Source organism: Diceros bicornis, chromosome 11, assembly GCF_020826845.1.
Source record: "Diceros bicornis minor isolate mBicDic1 chromosome 11, mDicBic1.mat.cur, whole genome shotgun sequence".
Lineage (NCBI taxonomy): Eukaryota > Metazoa > Chordata > Mammalia > Perissodactyla > Rhinocerotidae > Diceros > Diceros bicornis.
This window is the reverse complement of record NC_080750.1, coordinates 42,827,055-42,849,000: the sequence shown is the minus strand read 5'-3', so window position 1 is coordinate 42,849,000 and position 21,946 is coordinate 42,827,055. Positions and strand designations below refer to the sequence as shown.

The 21,946-nt window shown below is 40.0% G+C and overlaps 1 protein-coding gene and 1 pseudogene across 2 annotated transcripts in view; one reads left to right on the top strand and one right to left on the bottom strand.

The window, feature by feature from the left end:
* RBM46 (RNA binding motif protein 46) overlaps positions 1 to 3,299 on the bottom strand; it is a 47,466-nt gene extending 44,167 nt beyond the window's left edge. For both annotated transcript variants that reach the window (XM_058549781.1, XM_058549780.1), the window contains exon 1: positions 3,235 to 3,299. The gene's annotated coding sequence lies outside the window, so the exon portion shown is untranslated. The remainder of the gene's footprint in view (positions 1 to 3,234) is intronic.
* A 9,433-nt stretch (positions 3,300 to 12,732) lies between these two features.
* Positions 12,733 to 13,276, top strand: LOC131411141 (large ribosomal subunit protein eL19-like; annotated as a pseudogene).
* Positions 13,277 to 21,946: the final 8,670 nt, after the last annotated feature.

The following is a 21,946-nucleotide window of genomic DNA, read 5'->3' as shown; positions in this document are numbered from 1 at the left end:
ATCGTTCATGCAAAAAAAAAAGGTGGGAAGAGTAGATTAGAATTTTAAAAGTACCATATACAAACTCTAGCTCTCATAGGTAAATCTTTTTTCCTAAAGTTTAGACTTTCAAAGATTCCTTTCCAGCTCAGTTTCAAAAGTAAAAGAAGAAAAAAAGAAAAAAGCTGACTAAGTTATAAAGTAGAAGACCAAGATAGCATAGCTAATCACAGGATAGACACTCAAGTAGCAATTTGAATCAAGCCTTCACCTTTAAATGCTAACTATATGTTCATTAAGTGTAACCATCTTAATAAGCTAAAAAAAATATAAATTTTCAAATTTGTACTGCTCTTTCAAAATAATATATGAAAAAAATGACAAGCACAATTTTAGCAAAATATAAATGAAAATTAATCATTTATCTAAAGGAGTTTGTGTCAGCTGTGTTCAAACTACTTAAATTGAAACTATCTTCTGAATTACTGGAAAAATTTATGAAGTTCTGAAAATGAACATTTTATTAGTTTTACTACACTTTTTAAAAACTAAACAGTGAAAACACATTAATTTTTAAGGTATCAGAATACTTTATAGAAAGCACATTAGATCTTTATAGCATTCCTTAAATGACATGTATTAAAGTCCTGATTTGTTAGTTCAGCTGTTATCCAGTATAGTGCACTGAGACATGGTTGCCAGGGTAACGGAGGTTTTTTTACTGGTAACTCATTTTAATGACAGCACTACAGCGACATGGTTGGAAAATGAGACGGATTAATCAAAAGTATATGGATATATAAGTCTAACATTATTTCAAAATAAAAGAGTATAGATGGGTCAGTTCAATTTCATTTTAAATTATTTTTATTAAAGAATGAGAGCTCATTTTTTTCCTAGAAGTTAAAATATATAATGCATAAGAAGTTTTATTTTAGTATTAGGTATTTCACAACCTGTAGTAATACTGTGGAGGGAAAGTTCAAATTTAGAGACTTAAAAACTTGAACTATTTAAAAAAATAATTGTAAGTAAGTTTTTTTAAATATTGCTTTGAACACAAAAGTGTAACACATTCTTAGAACTTAGGATAAAGATATCTACAACAGAACCAAAATTCTTGTACACTACCACCAAATAGTACACTATTCCTTACATAAGGTCTTCTATAACCTGTCATGTGAAATCTGTGACAATTTGAACATAAAGATCACATTTTCTTCCCTCATTTTCTTGCTTCACCAACCGTCAGGTAGTAAAATAAAATGGGAAACAACACTCAGCATTTATATGCAAATCTGGACAGATTTTACACCAATTATTTGATTTCTAGTCACAAACCCTCCTTAAACCCACATGTCTAAGTTTCCTAACAACAAAAATGCCACCATTAAAAACATGAGGCTTAATTTCAGTCCACAAATTAGGCTTATTCTTGTTGTTGATAATTCTTACTCCATAATATATCCAGTAATATGCATGATTATATTTCAACTGTTCACATGTATTATACTTTGGCAATTATGTTCAAGTCCAATACTCCACCCTCTTAAGTGAAAATCAGCAACTAAAGCAATGCCTTAAGCAGAAAGTAAGGCATTGCTAATATTTAGTAATTGCAGCACTAATAGTCCTTCTTATGTCTATAACAGCACATAGTTGCACACAAAATAATTTTATTTATTTATTTTTCTGAGGAAGATTGGCCCTCAGCTAACATCGTGCCCATCTTCCTCCACTTTATATGGGACGCTGCCACAGCATGGCTCAAGCAGTGTGGCGGTGCGTGCCTGGGGTCTGAACCAGCCAACCACTGGGCCACCGCAGCAGAGCGCGCACACTTAACCGCTTGCACCACCAGGCCCAACCCCAAAACAATTTTAAAATAGAATGTTTTAAATGTGTACCCTGGAAAGGAGTCTATCATTAGAGCCCATAAGGAGCTTTAATTCTGAAAGGCTCCAAATGGAAGTTTGGCCAACTCAACTATACACTGTAGTGATTCTTAAACGAAAATATCTTCCTTTATTTAAAAGAAGCAAAATTCTACCGACAGATGAATATGTTATTTATATGTTAGTCTTCTTATACAGGTAATACATCCTGCTTCCTGGTTCTAACACCATCCTCAAACACAAAGTGGGACGGATTTGTAAGAGAAGCCACGTCTTAGAAAGCTCCTGCTGATACTCCCTCTACGATAGTGGCCTATTTTAGAATCACCATATATTATAAAGGCTATAACGTTATTTATCAAGACTGTAAAGAGAGCTTAAAGAAACTTCAACATTAGCTAAATTAAATACACATATGAGGAAACCGGTGCCCAAATACATCAAGGGGCTTCACAAGGATCTCAGTTAATATCGACGCCAGGATTAAATCTGAGGTCTCCTGACCCCAGGTTCAGCGGTCTTTCCAGCGCCCCAAAGAAAATGTTTTAAAAGTTAGTAATTAAAACTAGCTGATGTTAGGAAACAAAGATAGGACCCTCGCGTGTATTACCATCCATGGCTGCCCGTCCCGTGTCGCGGGTGCGAGGGGTCAGTTATCTTTCCCGCACACTCGCAGCCTTCCGCCGTTCAAACCGGACACGCGAGAGAGCACTTGGGAAGAAACAAGAGTCAAAAGCAGAGGACAGAGGAAACTTCGAGGCTCATCCTATTAGAACTCAATGCAAACCACGACGTGATTGCCAAATCTCACCCGGCAGTCGGGACGCCCGGACGCCGTCCCAAAGCCTCTGGAGCGGACGCGCCGGCGCGACAACGGCCGGCCGGGAGGGACGGCGGGCGGCCTTCAGCTGTGGCGGTCGCCGGAGGAAAAGAGTTAGGGGGAGAACATGGAGGGCAGCAGGTGGGAAGCGTCCGGAAGGCGGCGGGGGAGAGCGGAAACGAGGCGGAGAGAGGGCAGGGCGCCCCGGGGCGGAAGGAGCCACCGAGGGGCCCCGACGAGACGGGGAGGTGGGGACAGACGGCGGGACCACGCGGCGCGAGGGGGGCGGCAGGAGCTGTCCGGTCGAAAGATGCCCCGTGAGGCTGGGCAGCCGCGCCTGTGACACCTGCCCGCCCGCAGCTCGACGGGGCTGGGGAAGGAGGAGCGCGAACGCGCGGACACCGCCTCCAGCGGGCGTGGGTCCTCGCTGCGGATTTGGCGTGAGAGTGAGTCGACGAGGCTTTTCGCGGCCAGGAGGCAAGGTCTCCAACCGTTACCAGCGGTTTGGCAGTGACCCCGCTGCCCCCAACCCCTCCTCACCCCTTCGGGTCTTCAAATGTTGGTCCTAAATCCCTGGGACCAACGACCACAAACCGCCGCCACCGTTTCGGGGACCAGTCCGTCGGAGCGGGGACGCCGCAGGGGGGAGGGGAGCGCACGGGGAACAGCTCGCGCCGTCCTCGCGCCTGGGCTCGGCTCCCAGGGGGCGCCGCGCGCGGTGGCCTAGCAGCCCCACGAGGAGTGGCGCCTCGACCAATCAGTGACCGGCCGCGGGGAGGAGCGAGAGGGGAGTGGGCGGGATCAAGGTTTAAATCTGAAGGAGGCTCTTGGGAGGGGAGTAAAAGTACTTGGAGTGACTGACACTTTAGCCAATTGGGGCGAGAGAGCGGTTTTAGGGGGTGGGTGGACCGGGAGCGATACCAAAACGAAATCCTGCGTGTTTTGTTAAGGGGTGTAAACGCAAGGGCTGTGGTTTGAACTTCCGTACTTCTCTTACTTGGGGAAAATGTAGATGCGTTGTAAGGATCTTTCCCTCGTTTAACGGAGTTTTCAACTCTTAACTGCTAGTTTGACCCCGTATACTAACTATGGACCTTTCTTTAATAAGGACTTGGGAGGTGGAGGGTGGGAAGGTATATGGCTAAGAAATGGATTTGCAAATAGGACTAGACAAATAAAGGTTAAATGGTTTAAATGCCTAGGAGAATGGGCTGAATCGAGAGACCTAATAATAGGCCTGACTTGACCACTAATCAGTTTGAGGAGAGATTTGTAGGTGTTGGAGCTGAAGAACCGGGTTCTATGCTTGTGTAAAACAAATTTTCACGGATACGGCTGTGTGGCATTTTGCATACATACGCTGAGTTTTGCTTTCTATAAAAATAGAGCTTGGGTTGAAATGGCAGACAAAGAAAGAAAAAAATTAGCTTTTGGAACCAGCTTTGTAGATTCATAGACCCGTAGAATATTGGAACTGGAAAGATCGTGTAGTTTCTCCCTTAACAAACCGGAAACTTGACGTCGTGAATAATCTACCTAATGCAGGTCCCCTACTTCCCAACCTCAGGGCTCTGCTTTCTTCCATACTAACTCGTGATATCAGTTCGTTGTCTCCATATGTTCAAGGTACTAATGAATGTCTTAAATTTTCTTTATTAATAAATCAACTCTGGGCGCCAGCCCCCGTGGCATAGCGGGTAAGTTGGTGTGCAGCTGCTGGAAGCCTGGGTTCGGATCCTGGTGGCCGACCGACGCACCGTTTGTCAGGCCATGCTGTGGCCGCATCCCACTTAAAGTGGAGGAAGATGGGCATGGATGTTAGCTCAGGGCCAGTCTTCCTCAGCAAAAAGAGGAGGATTGGCATGGATGTTAGCTCAGGGCTGATCTTCCTCACAAAAAAATAAATAAATCAACTCTGTGTGTGTATACATAAATATATATAACATATATATATACACACACACACACTCCAACAGTGGGGAATTAGCAAGGACTTTGGAGTCAGACAGATCTGTGCTCAAATCCCCATGTCACCATTTTGTGGTGTGACACCTTGAGCAAATTGCTTAATTTCTCTGAGCTCCAGTTTAAAATGGGGATTGTGGGAATTAAATAATAAATAGTAATGTTAACAAATGCTGAGCCCTTTTGTGTGCCAGAAACAATTCTAAGGTATTTTCATGTATTAGTTCACATAATTCTCACAGTAACTTTGTCAAAGGTATTAGCCCATGGAGCCCCATGTTATAGATTGGGAAACCGAGGCACAGAGAGCTTAAGTATTTTGCTCAAGGTCATACAGCAAGTAAGTTGCCCAGTTTAGCTCTACACCCTGCAGACATAACCACTATGCTATACTGTCTCAAAATGTGTCCAGAAGCAAGTGGCATAATACCCAATGCACAGTGGAAGCTCAACAAAGATTCTTTCCTAAACTCCCTGCCCTTCAGTCAGTTAATGAATACCAATCTCATTTATATAGGCTGCATACCTGCAAAATAAAGCAACTAGAAAATTTAGACTGATAGAATGTACATCTGGTAACCCCCCTTTTCCTTGGGGGATATGTTCTGAGACCCCCCAGTAGATGCCTGAAACCACAGATAGTAACAAACTCTATATATACTTAATTTATAAATTAGGCACAGTAAGAGATTAACAATGATAACAAATAATAAAATAGAACGATTATAGTAATAGACTGTAATAAAAGTCATGTGAATGTGGTCTCTCTCTCTCAAAATATCTTATTGTACTGTACTCACCCTTCTTCTTCTTGTGATGCTGTGAGATGATACAATGGCTATGGCATGAGACGAAGTAAGGTGAATAACGTAGGCATTGTGACCTGGCGTTAGGCTACTATTGACCTTTTGACCATACTTCAGAAAGAGGATCATCTGCTTCCAGACAGAGGTTGACCCTGGGTAACTGAAACCTTGGAAAGTGAAACCACAGATAAGAGGGGATGACGGTACATACTTGGTATTTTTGACATGTCAATTTTCTACCTGTATCATATTGATTACTATTAGTGGCTGCTCTTTTATTTCTCCGGAAAAAGATTCCCCACATTTCTTTATTTTCGTGTTGGTGCTGTCTCAATTGTCAGTAATTAATTCTAAATACACGTGTTTAAGATTAAACTAGCTGAAATTGTGTTAGACGTGTTAGTCTGAAAAATTCAAACAACTAAACAATTTCTAGGAGTTGCTGTAGGATTCTTAACACATCACTAGGTGGAGATGTTATCTTGTGAGGTGCGAAAGATAGTTCGTGGAAGTAGTCCGAAGGGCTGTTTTACATTTCTAGGTTTTTTCCTACCCCAAGTAGAAAGAAAACCAGATAGACAAAGGCTTCTCAATAGGCATTAGAGTCGGGCCATAGACCCTTGCTTTAGATGAAGGCAGTGTTATGTAAAGACCCTTCCAGTATTTACATTGTATGTCCTTTTGGTCAGATTCCCTCTAAATCTTTTTTATCCAAAGTCTATTAATAGGTGTATTTTTCAAATGCTATGAAAACTATGTTCTCTGCGTGTAAAATTAAAGGAATGGCCTTTAACTTTATTTCTTAAGGCTCTTAGAACAGAAGATCTAAAACATCTTTACCAGCTAGAATTCTTTTTCAGGAATGTATCCCAAATTAGTGTTTGCTATAAATTTATTTGCAAGTTTATGGGAAAAGGTGGTCCAAATGAATAGGAAGAATGAAGTTAAGTGATATAGAGATGTTTTTGGCTAAAAAGAAGCCAAAAGTGGAAAATACTTGTTAGTAAGGGAGAGTTAGCTCCCTTCTGGGGAGCTCTGCAAACACCAGGAAGATAAATAATACTGACCTTGGGACGTAGGAAGAAAACGTTGTCAATAAAAATTGGAAGGGATATATAGTTTGGATACCATGTAAATGTGTTTTTTCCCATATGAAATGCCAGCTTTTTGGAATAAAGTTATCTTCACATACCTTCTGTAAAATATAAATCCCCAAAAGGAAAGAAAAGCAATAAGTCCATGTAAATGTTTAAAATCCAATTTAGTCGTAATAAAAGAAACGAAAGGTGAATAGTTTCATATAAAAGAGGATTGTGTGGTATTCTGGTTTGTTTTCAATGTGTTGGAGCTTCCTCCCTCCATGTCTGGCAGTGATGACACAGATCCATCCACGGAAAACATGATAACTACTTGCATGTGTATAGAATTAGTGGTCTACAGGACACAGCTTGGGACCTAAGGACCCTCCTTTAATCTGGTGACTCTCCAATCTAAATGATATCTCAAAACTCTTTCAGAAGTATGGGAGTAGGGATGCCTGTTTCATGCTTATAGTAAATATGTTTATTCCAATTCACAGACCCTGGTTTGATGCTTTCTGCCTGACATATTAATTTGAACTTTTCGTGACTCTGGGATATGAGTGTCAGCACCAAGATTATAAGGTAGGATAGGTGCTTTTTCCAGTTGTGGTGCTAAGTTACCCTGAACCATCTTTACATCCAGTCATTGTACCTCCCCTGATTAACAACCTATCTTTCTAAGACAACAAATCAGAAATAGAGATCTTTGTACATAATTTAATTGTCGACACAGGCACCAAACCCATATATAAGGTCTCAGTTAACATAGGTGCTAAGTAAAGGAAGTAGTAATCAAGTGAACCGTTGCTGATTGATATTAGTCATTAGTTAACATCAAGATCCAGTCATCCAATTTTTTTTTTCTTTAAATCAACTACAACATTAGAAATAGTGTTAGGCAATGCCAGGAAATTAATCTTTCTCCTCTGAGGGATATAGACTTAACTCACATGAGGAAACTAATATATGTAAAAAATAACTTTCTAACAGTGAAGATTAAAAATTTAAACACTTGGTTGGAGAGAGTGTGATGAACTCTTTCCTGTCTCATCTCACTGGAGGAGTTCAGTAGTGTGCCTCCTCGGGTAACAAGTTACAGTGGAACCAGAGCTGACAGACCCCTCAGCAATCATTAGGCTGGGAGAGCCGAAATGACTCACCCAGATCACAGACCCAGTTATTGCCCATCCTGGATCTCCAACTCCTCTCTTCTGACTTTCAGTCTTCTGTACTGGCTCTCACAGAAACGTTTAAATTGTACTTTTAACTTCTACAGTGGTTTTTAAAAAGTCGTCAGAAATATATCCAGTGAAGAAAATTATTTTGGCTGAGGACAGCAGGGTCAGCTTTGGTTCAGGGACATTAGTACACCTGGCCATAAAGGATGTGTGAGGCAAAGCAGTTTCTTAGGTATGACATATCTTTCTTTGCATTCCATGGGTGGTGCCCTCCCTAGAGGACCCAGCTCTGACTATCCAACTCTATTTGTCATAGCAGAGGAAGCAGAGGGAGACTCCCTCTCTGTGACTAGGAAAACATTTTGCCTTTTCTCAGATGCAGGGAATAAGGAGTCCATGGAAATCTAAGAGGGAAGTAGAATGCCGTTACAATCCAGAATGCAGTCTGTGTTTTAAATTAAAGCATCAGATATTTCTAATAAATCATTATATCTGTTTTAATATGCATTCATCTACTTATATGTACAATCTCTAGGGCATCCCTGAAATCACTGGCCTTTTATGTTTTGCCAGCTTTTATTCCGTTCCAATTCTCATTCTTAATAATCGAGATACGTTTCCATCTCAACTCTGTCTTAGCACCATTGAATTACTAAGCCCTTGTGACTAAAAAAAAAAAAACAGGAATCTTGTTCTGTTAGAATAATGTATTTAAATGTAAACTGTCAAAACAACTGCAATCTGTAATTTGGATTTCATCAGGATTGCCCTGTGTATATGAGGCAGGCTAACCAGACTGAATGAGAACTACTTCTCCGGTTCAGTCCAGGAGCCCTGTGTAACCCAAATAGAGGGCTTTAATTCTATGAAGAAATAGGAGATGGAAGTCTGTAGCACGTGTTTAGAGGACCAGGGAGTGGGTGAGTAATTAGTTGGAGGTATAAGAGGGAAGAAGGGAGTGGTCAGTAGAATGAGTATAAGATATAAATTCAGGATGATTGCTTTGTTTTAAGAACATATATTAATAGCATGAAATCATACTGAAATTTTACACAGGTTTGTTGTTTCTTCCTACTTATTTCCTAGCTGTGACAAATAGTTAAATATATTTTCTAGTTTATATTTGTAGAAAAGCCTGTTTTTATATACATCTTATGTGCAGAATGGTGTAAAGGGCAAAAAAGCACTTATAGAGTCAGAAAAGCTATAAGCAGATTTCAGCTCTTCTTTTTCCTAGTTGTACATAGCAGCCTGGGTCAACTCATGTAACCTCTTTAAGCTATAGTTTTCACAGTTGGAAAACGGACGTAATACCAACTCTCTCACAGGAGAGTAGTGTGACATGAGATAGCACGTGAAGACTCTAAGCCCTCTAGTGGCCACTGCCTATGTGAATGAGACTTTTGATGTCATCTGTTGAATTGTACGTTATCTGTTTGTTTATGATAATTTTACAAATTTAAAAATAGACGTAAAAAATTAAGTGCAACAGACTTTCTCACAACTCTAAACTGACTATTTAACATTTGGTCACATATGCCTTAATTCTTTTTTTTAATTAAAAAAAAACCATATGGGGCCGGCCTGGTGGCACAAGCGGTTAAGTGTGCGTGCTCTGCTGCAGCGGCCCAGGGTTCGCTGGTTCGGATCCCAGGCGCGCACCGATGCAGTGCTTGTCAAACCATGCTGTGGCAGTGTCCCATATAAAGTAGAGGAAGATGGGCACGGATGTTAGCCCAGAGCCAGTCTTCCTCAGCAAAAAGAGGAGGATTGGCAGATGTTGGCTCAGGGCCGATCTTCCTCACAAATAAAACAAAACCATATACACATACATGCATATGATAAAATTAGAATCCCCTTTGGCCTCCCATTTATTCCCTCTGCCCGTGGATTGTTAATTGGTTCATTTAGTCAACATACATTTATGAGTGCCTACTATGTGTCAGGCACAATGCTAATTGCTAGAGTGGGGATTCATGGTGAACAAGACAGACAAAAATCCTTGCCTTCGCTTTACTCCAGCTATACTGACTTCCTGACTGTTCCTGACTAGACCAGGCAAACTTCTGCCTCAGGGCCATTACTCTTGGGATTCCATGATCCTAGAATGTGCTTCCTGTACATACTCAAGGGGCGGGCTATTTCATCTTCTTTAGGCCTTGTTCAAATTTCACTTTCTCAGTAAGACCTTCCAACGTCATATTATGTAAACTATATCCTTCTTCCACATCGCACATACAAGCTGTATCTATCTCTGCTTTATTTTTCTCCACAGTGCTTCTCACCATCCAACTCTCCATATTTTATTGATCTTGCTATTGTCTGTCTCCCATACTAAAATATAGGATCCAAGAAAGCAGAGATTTTTGTCTATTTTATTTCTTGCTCTGTCTCCAGTGCCTAGCACAATGCCCTTAATAATTGTCAAATGAACGAAGGAAGGAATCAACGATTAAAAATTAGAGGCAGCTTATTTTCCTCTCAAACCTGAATGCTTGACGTGACCTAATGAAAGGAAAGTATAATTCCTATGTGATTTCCTAAATTACAAGTATGTAAAAAGACATTATCTCCATCTCCCTGCTTCTATAGAAAAATTCAAGTATGCACTTGTTTTCAAAATATGTGTGGAATGACTTTCATAATGTCAGGGTTTAGAGAACTTATACCTGAAGTATTTTGAAACTGATGGGAATATGACTCCAAAAATTAGCTTTTGGACAATTTATGCTGCTCTGTTTATTTATCCTTGATTTGAAAATGTAGTGAAGTTTAAATTCCTGCAGAATCCAAAGGAAATTTTCCAGCCAGCCTTCTCTTTAGCCTCTGGAAGTTTACTTAGCTGGCAAAGTAGAAGACTCCATTCTTTCGCTAACCCCGGGCATCACTGAACAAGTAGTTCAAGGGCATGAGCCACATAGTTCAACAAACATCTGTCTAATACCTACTGATTTCTAAGCACATTCGGAAGACTAATGAGTTGTATTTCAAAACATTTTTTTAGTAGGAGTGATAAGGTGGAAATACATCGGGCTTTGGAATGAAACAATTCAAATACTGGCAGTATAAATTTGGACACAAATTATTTAGCCTCCCAAAGTCTCCATTTTTAAATCAATTACATTTATAACAATATTGCCTGCCTTGTATGTTTGTTGTCTTGATCAAATAAGATACTGTATCAGTCAGGATAGGCTAGGTCATGCTGCAATAATTAAACAATTCCACAAATCTCAGCTTAAAATAAGAAAGGTTTATTTCTCTCTTGAGCTACAGTAGTTGTGGCTCTGCTCCTACGCAGTCATTCCTCAGCTCTTTACTCAGGAACCCAGACTGATGGAGAATGCAAGCTATTACATTGCCTGTTGCCATGGCAGAAGGAAAGGAGATTTCTGGACCATTTCACATGAGCAATTACATGCCAGATTCTAAACTGACACATGTCCTTTCCAATCACATGTCATTAGCTGAAACTGGTCACAAGGTGCCACCAACAAAGGGGTCTAGGAGGTATAATCCTAGGTACCCAGAATGTGGGTACCTGCATTTTTGCTGATCGCTGTCAATGACTACCATTGATATTAAACGTAAAATGTCTAGTATAGCATCCTCCTCATATTCATCCCTTTCCTCTCTCCAGGCTACTCCCTGTATGCCTTCTTGTTTATAAAGTAGAGATACCTATATTTCAAAAACATTATCCTTAAATTCCCAAACTGTGTCCAGTACAATGTTTGAGCCAGAAAATGCTCCATGAAAAAATAGTTAGGTGAGCAAATTAATTTGAGAAACATCATATACTATATCCCTTCTTAGAAATTCTCTATGCCCTGTAGTGCACTGTAGCTAATTAAAAGTTCAGAGATGTCCTGTGGTAAAGATACCTGTTTAATTCTGTTTAACCCAAGGTTTAACAAACTTATTTAATCATCCAACAGGTCTGTATAATGCCTGTTAATAATCTGACAAACACCCATTAAACACTTGTTGGAAAATGCTGCTCCAATGAATATAAGACTAGCTTCACTGAATTTCTAGATGACAACGAAAAAGTTCTTAGCATTTAAAAACAAAATATCTTACTCTGAAATTTATTACAGATTTCCTAGTATATTTAGTTGTTTAAAAATAGTTCTCTATCAGGGGCTGGCCCGACGGCCTAGTGGTTAAGTTCGTCATGCTCTACTTCAGTGACCCAGGTTCAGTTCCCAAGTGCAGACCTACACACTCATCGGCAGCCATGCTGTGGTGGTGACCTATATACAAAATAGAGGAAGATTGGCACAGATGTTAGCTCAGGGTGAATCTTCCTCAGCAAAAGAAAAAAAAAAAAGAATCTCTATCAATACATAAGTAAAAGAATGTTAATTACTTTATTCAACAAATATTTATTGAGAATTTAATTCTACCACCAGTACTACTAAAACAAATATGTGTTACTATTCACATTTATTGAATACCACCTATGTGCCAAGTTGATATTGGACCCTAGAGATATATACTGAACGAGCTAGACAAGATCCTTGCCTTGATGGTGGTCATGGTCTAAAAGGGGTATATCAATCAGCAGTGTTTTAAAACTTTGCATGGGTTAATTTCTTTAATTCTCATAACAACCCTTAAAGTTGACGCTTTTATTGGCCTCATTTTACAGATGAGAAAAACAGGTTGCACAGCTAGTAAAATATCTAAAACTCAAGGATTGATTAAATAAATTGTAAAACATCCATACAGTGGAGTGCTTTGTAGTCATTAAAAATTCTGTTATGGAAGAATATTCTTGATATGGAAAACACTCCTTGCTATGATTTTGATGGCAAGAGTCCCACTTTTGTTAAAAGTAAAATATTTTTATATAATATTAACAGAAGGATTACAGGAGATATTTTATTTTGCTACAGTGAGCATGTAATATAATTCTTTTGTGAAAAGAAAAAAGATAATGTATTTTTTAAGAGAAAAAAAATCAGATAACTTCCCTTTCTTTCAATGCTTGTGGCTGCAGCCATGAGTGTGCCCAGCATTCAGAAGAGGCTTACCTCCAGCGTCCTTCACTGTGGGAAGAAGAAGGTCTAGTCGGACCCCAGAGAGACTAGTGAAATAGCCAATGCCAGCTCCAGTGTGCAGACCAGAAGCCGATCAAAGATGGGCTGGTCATCCACGAGCCTGTGACTGTCCATTCCCACGCTTGATGTGGGGAAAAGGGCAGACACATGGGCATAGGTAAGCAAAAGGGTACTCAAATGTCTGAGAAAGTAACTTGGATGAGAACTCTGCACCCACTGTCCAGAAGACACCGCCCATCGGAGATTGATGCCACCTGCATCACAGCCTGTACCTGCAAGTGAAGGGGAGCGTGTCCAAGAGCAGGCGGATTCTCAAGGAACACATCACAAGCTGAAGACAGACGGAGACTGCAAGAAGCTCCTGGCTGACCAGGCTGAGACTCTCAGGGCAGAGCCCTAGGAAGCACGCAAGTGCCCTGAGGAGCCGCTCCAGGTCAAGGAAGATTTAATCGAGGCTCCTCGAGGAGGAAGAGACCAAGAAATAAAGCTTCCCTTCTTTTGTCTGTACATAGTGGCCTAGACAATTATATAGATAAATCACTCAATAAAACAAGCTTTCATCTGCCATAAAAAAAGAGATACTAGTACTAAACCAAAGAAATATATGTTTTATTTAGTTTTAATAAGGAATATGTTACTTGGTTATGCACCATTTATCTTGTCTGAATGCACTGTCCTGGTATATGTAAGTGTACAGTTAAAAAAAAAGAAATCTAGATACCACTTACTCTGAGAACTAGAATCACCATGGATGGGTCAGTTTCTTACCTACGAGGTGTACACTGTCACCTCAGGTTAACGTGAGGTCAGCTAGAGTGTTGTGTTGCCCTTAGTAAAGATTTAATAGTAGATTTCTCTTTACAGTAGACACTTACCTCACTAATTCAGATCAAAGGAGGGAAAGGAGCTTTTATCTTCATTTAAGAAAAATTCAAATGTTTTGTATGTCCAGACTGACAATAAATATTTATTATTTTAAACAAGGACTTGAGCAATAAAATACTGACTGAATTCTTTTGAGGACAGATTTAGTGAATACGTGAGTGATTTACATCAGCATATTTGCAAGTAAATGAGTGTGAGTAAATGGCTGCGTTAGAAGTATTTGGGATTCTTAAAATGACTGTCTCAAGTAATTTAAGTATTCTCTCGTAATCTTGGGTACACTACTAATTTTCTTAAATTCTTGCAGAATTAAGCCTCAATCCATCCCTGTCAGCAGTGTCACAGAATACAATTTATTGAGCAAATTGTTCAGCAGATTAATTGCTGAGTTAATGAGGTTTTAGGTATATTGGTATTTAATTTAAAGCCACTATATTATCTATAATAATGGCAAGGGAATAAACAAATTGAGTGTGTGGCCAGTTGTTAACTCAACTTGTGCATGATGAAATTAAGAATAAAGGAAGTAGGATTTAACACCACAGGAGAAGCTAAAGGATGGAGTTCTTTTATTTTTTCCCTTTTCCAGCTTCTATGATAGATTGATTATTTTTCTGCTACTATGAAAACTAGATATTCTATATGCCTAACTTACTAAGACCTATACTTATCAACGTTGGTATTTTCTCCCTAAGACAAGGACTTGAGAACTCTCTCAGGTCCCTTTATCTTCACCTGCTCCTGCAGCCAAACTACACACACTTTTCGTTACTGTTACGTGGAATTTGAGTTTTGGATTATCATATACACACATACTTTTTTTTCTTATAAATTATTTAATAAGTTATTTACTCACCTCTTATTCCCATATACGTCATTGTGGCTGCCTAGATTTATTTCTGTTTTTCTTAGAATATTTCTTCCAATAGTCTTTTCAAAGTTGGCCTTTGAATACCAACTTTCTGAGCTTCGAATGCCTGACACCATCGTTTTTGCTCCGTCATATGTAAATAATAGTTTTGCTGGATATAAAATTCTACTTTCCTAGATCTTTTACTTCAACACCTTGAAATAGTACTTCATTGTCTTCTTGAATCTAGTGTTATTATGGAGAAGTCAGACGTCAATCTAATCTTGCTCTTTTGAAAGTTTTCTATTCTTTCTTTCTGAAAGCATTTATAATTTCTTTGTCTTTGATCTTAAGTTTTATAATGTCTGGGTATAGATTTTTTTCTCTTTTATTTTGTTTAGTTCCGTACAAGCTCCTTCAATCAGAGATATTTCATCTTTCTTTCATTTTGGAATATTCTCAGTCTTCAAACATTTTTTTCTTTCCACTTGATTGTCTTTCTCTTTGAGGACTCCTATTAGTTGAATGATAACATGTGTACTTCTCTCCTACATCTCCTACACATTATTCTTTTATATACCCTGTCTTTTAGTAATGATAATAGCTTATTTTATGAAGCATTTGCTATGTGCCAAAGACTCTTCTGTGCACTTTGCATATATTAACTCATTTAATCCTCATTACAACCCAATAGGGTAGATACTATTACTATACCCATTTTACAGATAAGAAAATAGTTATAGAAAGTTAAGTGACTTACTCAGCATTATTCAGCTACTAAATGGCAGAGCTGAGATTTGAACCCAGACATCTGGATCCAGAGTTCACACTTTTAATCACTATGCCATGTGGCTGCCCTTTATCTATTCCTGATGCTGCTGGTAGAGTTCTTTCAGCTCCTAGTTAATTTATTGGTTGTGTCTATTCTGCTATTTATCTCTCCTATTGTTTTTATTTTAAATTCTGTTTTTCATACTCAGCTATTTCTTCCTGATTTTTCTTTATAACTACTAGTTCTTGCTTCATGTTACCATTCACCTCCCTTCTTTCTTACAGAATATGAATTATGCTTATTTTAAATTTGTAATCTAGTTCATTAATTTAACTTCATCTACTATAGCTCGTTTAGTTCTTTTGTAGCTGTCACGCTCCTCAGTTACCTAACGTTCCTTGTGAGCTCATGGTCACATCCACAATCTTCATCAGTATATGAACTGGGGGTGGAAGACAAAGCCCAGTCCCTCCGTTGTACCCTTCCTAGTGAGTTTAAGGAGTAGGCAGCCGGGCATAAGCCAAAGAGTCTTCTTATGTTTTGGTTATATGCTGCCAGTGCTTATGGAGTGAAGGAGGAGGAAGGGATAACTCCAGGACCTGCCTCTGTTGTTATCATCTCTTACCACACCCAGCACCGACCACCCTGATGTAACCCTCCCACTGGGGCCTCTGGCTGGTGCATGCCAAAGGTATTTTTTTTTAATATGTTAGTTATCTGGGCAACAGAAGAAATTTAGGAAGACAGAAAAGAAAGACCATTTTCTCCTTAAACCCAGAGCCAAGTCCAAAGAATGAGGATTTTGAACTATGAGATGAGATGGTCTATAGAGATAAGCAAAGGATTAAACGGGAAATTTACAATGCATAGTGATATATCCCATGTTTAAGCACATAAACCACAGCCTGAATAATATCACCATTAATACTGTCAGGCATGAGATTATGAGAGACAACACAGAGCCACCCTCAGCCCTCTGGTGGTAAGGAAGGTCTGTGCCCCTCGTCCACATCCATGGCAAATAAAGGCACAACGTGCCCTTGCACTCAAGTGCTCAGTGTCTACTTGTTGAAGAGGAGAAGGTAAAAAGGAAAAAATAATGGCTGGTTAGATGTTTGAATGTAAATCTGCTGAGGAACTAGAAACAAGAGATCTTTCTTACTTTGGCTGTCTGTCTATAGAAAAAAACAAAACCCTGGGAGAGAGTGAAATTGCACTCGTTCTTTAGAATTTATTGAGCACTGTACTAGACACGTAGAAACGCTTTAAAAGAGCTTGTAGTTTAATCGGAGAGCAGGACAAGCCAGCTGTCAATAAGGCAAACACATCAATTTAAAAACTGTCACATGGGATGTTTCAGGGTCGTCTTAGCCTCTTGAGCTTGGCCCCAGCCCCAGCCTCCACTTTAGAATCACAGATGAAGCAAGCTGCTGGGCCTGCATCCACCAGTTCACACCTACTCGGGAGAGTGGGTGTGGAATTTGTTTTTGTTTCCTCTTACTGCTACAAACGTTCCATCTGGTACTTAACAGGTGCCCAGTGGGGCCACGTGAAGCTGAGAAGCCTGTTCTTATGAGACTAGGTCAATCCCACGGCCTTCCGACAGGTGCCATCCTAAGCCGTTTGCCCTGCCTGTCTCCCACTTTGCCTTCTGACACATGTCCCATCTCCTAGGCTAATTTCCTCTGTAGGGCCTCACCTTCAGACCTGACCATGACCTCTGTTTTGGCTTCTCAATGGCTGCCATCAGCAGGTATTCCAGGGCTTGATTCATAAGTGGTAGAAACTGGAGGAAAAAAGTTTAGAACTATAGGAGGATATTCAGTCCTGTCTGTTCTCGGAAAATGGCTGACAGATTTCTGCTGAATCAACAATATTACATGTCACACATGTAAATAATGTCCTTGGATCTGTAAGCCAGGTCTGTCATTGTTTGTGAGTCTACTACTCACAATAGGCCTGGAAATTTTGTTTGAGAAGCATTTGCACCATTCCCCGTTGGTGGAGAGCCAGGATGGTCCATTTGCCACCCTTGTGTCGCAGCTTTTCAGTATTTTCCCAGTTGAGGTCCAGGGTTATAATTTGGAATGTGAATTTCATTGCCCAGAAATGACTCCTGCATACCGAGAAGGTAAGTCCCAAATACCAAGACACCCAACTTAGGGAACTATGTGTGAATCTGTGTGTATACCAACAAACAGATGGTAGAGGGACACACATATTGTTATTATTACAGGCTTTTGTTTTGTCTTTTTTTTATTGAGGTAACATTGGTTTATAACATTATATATATTTCAGGTGTACATTGCATTTTGACTTCTGTGTAGACTGCATCATTTTCACCACCAAAAGTCTAGTTTCCATTTGTCACCGTGCACATGTGCCCCTTTACCCCTTTCACCCTCCCTCTGCCCCTCACCCCCCTTCACCTCTGGTAACTACCAATCTGTTCTCCATATCTCTGTGTTTGTTTGTTGTTGTTGTTTTTATTTTCCACATATGAGTGAAATTGTATGGTATTTGGCTTTCTCCATATGACTTATTTCGCTTAGCATCATACCTTCAGGTTCCGTCCATGTTGTTGCAAATGGCATGATTTTGTATTTTTTATGCCTGAGTAGTATTCCATTGTGTATATATATACCACATCTTCTTTATCCATTCATCCATTGATGGGCACTGAGGTTGTTTCCAAGTCTTGGCTACTGTGAATAATGCTGCAGTGAACATAGAGGTGCATGTATCTTTTCAAATTAGTGTTTTCCTGTTCTTTGGATAAACCCAGAAGTGGAATAGCTGGATCATATGGTATTTCTATTTTTAATTTTTTGAGAAATCTCCATACTGTTTTCCATAGTGGCTGCACCAGTTTGCATTACCACCAGCAGTGTATGAGGGTTCTTTTTTCTCAACATCCTCTCCAACACTTGTTATTTCTTATCTTTTTAATAATAGCCATTGTGACAGGTGTGAGGTGACATCCTAAGGCTTTTGTTTTATCTTAACATCTGTCTTGGCATTGCTTCATGAAAGGACACTGCTTTGTAAACAGTTCACTATGGAACATAGAGTGGTCATCATGGTGTCAGCTCATATACTCCATATTGGCCTCATCAGAGGACTGCTGAGCATGAACAGTACCTGGTGTAACTGGGTGCAGTTTGCATGGATACCTTAACAAAACTAAAACCATCAGCACTGTTGACATCAACACTGTCAGTAAAAATTACTCTCCCATTTAAACTAAAACTGATAGCCATCTTCAAAGGAAAATCAGTTACAAGTAGTTCCCTTAGAGCAGATCACCGTGGCTTGGAGCACATGATTGTGCAACTTGGCAACAACTGATTGGCCCAGGGATGTCACCTGATCTGAAGGAACCTGACTTAAAGGATATAAGAGGGACCGATGGCCCATGAGGTGGTCCATGACCACCAATACTGCATAGTAACTGCTCAGCCTAATTAGATCCTTTGGCAATTTTAAATGAGAGACAGAGACCCAGTAGAGGGAAGCAGAAGTTAAAGAAACAAAATAAAGGTGTAAGGAAAGCCATGAGGCAGCAGAAGCAATGATACAGTGAGGGTTGGTAGCAGTAGGTAGACAGCCGTAGAAGTAGCAGTTATAAGCTCAGTGGAAGAAATATGTGGGACAGAATCTAGAGTCAAGAACAGGATAGCACTAGGGTTGTCACTGGGACGTGAGAGCAGTGGTGAGCTGAACGAGGAGAAGTGACCATTCACCTGTTGAGGTGATTCCTGTGCTTCCCACTTTTCCATCTATTCTTTTTTTTTTTTAATTTTTTGTTTATTGCAGTAACATTGGTTTATAACATTGTATAAATTTCAGGTGTACATCATTGTACTTCTATTTCTGCATGGATTACATCATGTTCTCATGTTCACCATCCAAATACTCATTACAACCCATCACCACACACATGTGCCGAACTAGCCCTTTCGCCCTCCGCCCTCCCTCCTTCCCCTCTGGTAACCACCAATCCAATCTCTGTCTCTATGTGTTTGTTTATTGTTGTTATTATCTACTACTTAATGAAGGAAATCATACGGTATTTGACCTTCTCCCTCTGACTTATTTCACTTGACGCTCCCTGGTGGTCTAGTGGTCAGGACTCGGCGCTCTCTCCATCTATTCTTAAATAAACCTCCATCCATAAAACTTATGTTTCTTTTCCTTACAACCTAACTCCACCCCTATTCATCATATGTTTCACAGAACTGCATGCTCATAAGACTCACCTGAGACACTTGGAAAGTTTATGTAATGGTTTCTTTCTACCTCAGACTTTTATAGTGTAAAATCCTCTGTGATCTTGCCTCTTGTCTCCAGCACCACCTCAGTCAGAGTTGTTCTTCCTCAAAGGAATGGCGAGTTCTTTGTAACAGTACTGGGCACCTTTCTCTCAAAGCAACAACATAAACACAGGTAATTGTTTTTAATGACTAGCAGTAAACCCGCTGTGATATGGCTTCTCATGATTCTGTACCTTTGTATTTTACTGCTCCAGGTGCCTGCAATGGCCTGGAAAAGAGAAGTCTCTTTCACTTTAAATATTTGTATTCTTTACAACTCAATTAAGGTACCAATGAAAAACTTTTTGACATCCTTTTCCTTTACTGGCCCCCAGTAGACAAGTATAAGTGTTGTCTTTCTGCTCTTCTGACACTTGTACAAGCTTATCATTGTTTGAAATCTATTTACTTGCCCCTCTTTCTCATTAGATTGAGTAACTGCAGAACTAAGATTCTAACTAGTTCATTCTTGTGTGGCCCTGCTTGGAATCGCAGAAGGTCTGCAAGAAATTAATACATTCATTGGAGGAAAGCTTGTCCAATTCATGGGAGACCTCAGGGAGCCAATGTGGTATAGTGGAAAGAACGCTGGAGTCAAGTTCTGGGTCTGGCTCTGATTATTTGCATAGTCACAAAGTATCTCAATTTCTGTGCCTGATTTTCCACACCTGAAATGTGGTTAGATGTTTAAGGGTTCAGCCCAGTAACCTCTGTGGTCCTTTGCAATGCTGTGAATGCATTTCAAGACTGGCCCTGTGCCTTGCTCCTACTCTCACCTCATCCCCACTCCACCAATAGAGTAAAGGTGCAGGCTGCCTTGGTCACATTACACATCTGGTTATAGAGTTCATGCCCATGGCTCTAATTATTTGTTGTTGCTTGATTTTGTGGAATGGAGAAGGGATTTGTTACTTTATATTACACAGAACCCGTTTCTACATAATCAGGATAGGCTTCAAGATGTAGATAACATAGATCATATCAGTTTAAAGGCAGATCCACATAAAGTTTTGATTTCAAATATATAAACTATGTTCAGTAAAGGAAGCTTTTAGAGGCAAAATTCTTCAAGCTACCATGCTCAAAAAAATGTGTGTGATCTACTTTTATGTATTTCAAGTTCAAAGACAAGAGAGGACAGTATGTAAAATTGATTTTATTTACCATGCATGTATACCAAATATAAAACTAGTTGAGCTCACAGATTTAGGTTAGGTAAAACTCTCTAAAGAGATCATATAAAACAAAAGATTGGCAACCATCATTTCTTATATGCTTCTCATCTATAACAAAAGTCTTTTGCTATTGGCATAACTTTGATATCACTGGAAAACATTTTTGATATTTTACAGTATGAAATAGAAAATGCAAAAATAAGAACTATATATTCTGAAAAAAAATTTTTTAAACAACAAATCCATACTTCTTTTCTTGTCCTTGGGAAGAAATATACCTCGCAGAACATAGATCTGTTCTGCTGGAAAGGAAGCATGACTCCTCCCTGACACCCTACCAAAAGTTACTCATGAGTCAAATAGAAGGATTTGGCTAAAGTCTGTTGACACTTCCTTGACATGTTTGCTCTCTACCCTCACAACTACAGGTCCTAATCTGAGAGACTGAGGACCACAGCCAGTCTCCTAATAGATCCCCTTGTCCTGTCTTACCCATTTTCCCATCCTCCCTCCATACTTCTGGGAGTTACCTTTCTGAACCCCAAATCTCCATTGCTTGTTCATAAAGCCCAAACCTCTTGGTCTACACGTGCACCACCTGATCACTGCTTTCCTTTTCCAACATCTCTCCTCATCATCCTCACTCTGCTCTAGCCTGGAACCACTTACATTTGCCTGAATGCCCCAGGCAGTTTCATGCTTTCAGTCCACGAATAGTAGAGTACCTCACACTTACGTGTCAGGCATGTTGTTTCCATACATTTGCTCATGCTGTTCCCAATGTGTAGAATGTCCTGCCCAAATCTGTCCCCCTGGAAAACATCTCATTTTTCCAATTCTCAGTGCACAGTCCCTATAATTTTGGCCTTATCAGTTAAAATCAACCACTTGTTGGGGCCGGCCCTGTGGCTTAGCGGTTAAGTGCGCGTGCTCCGCTAGTGGCGGCCCGGGGTTCGGATCCCGGACGCGCACCGCCGCACAGCTTCTCCGGCCATGCTGAGGCGGCATCCCACATACAGCAACTAGAAGGATGTGCAGCTATGACATACAACTATCTACTGGGGCTTTGGGGGAAAAAGGAGGAGGATCGGCAATAGATGTTAGCTCAGAGCCGGTCTTCCCCAGCAAAAGGAGGAGGATTGGCATGGATGTTAGCTCAG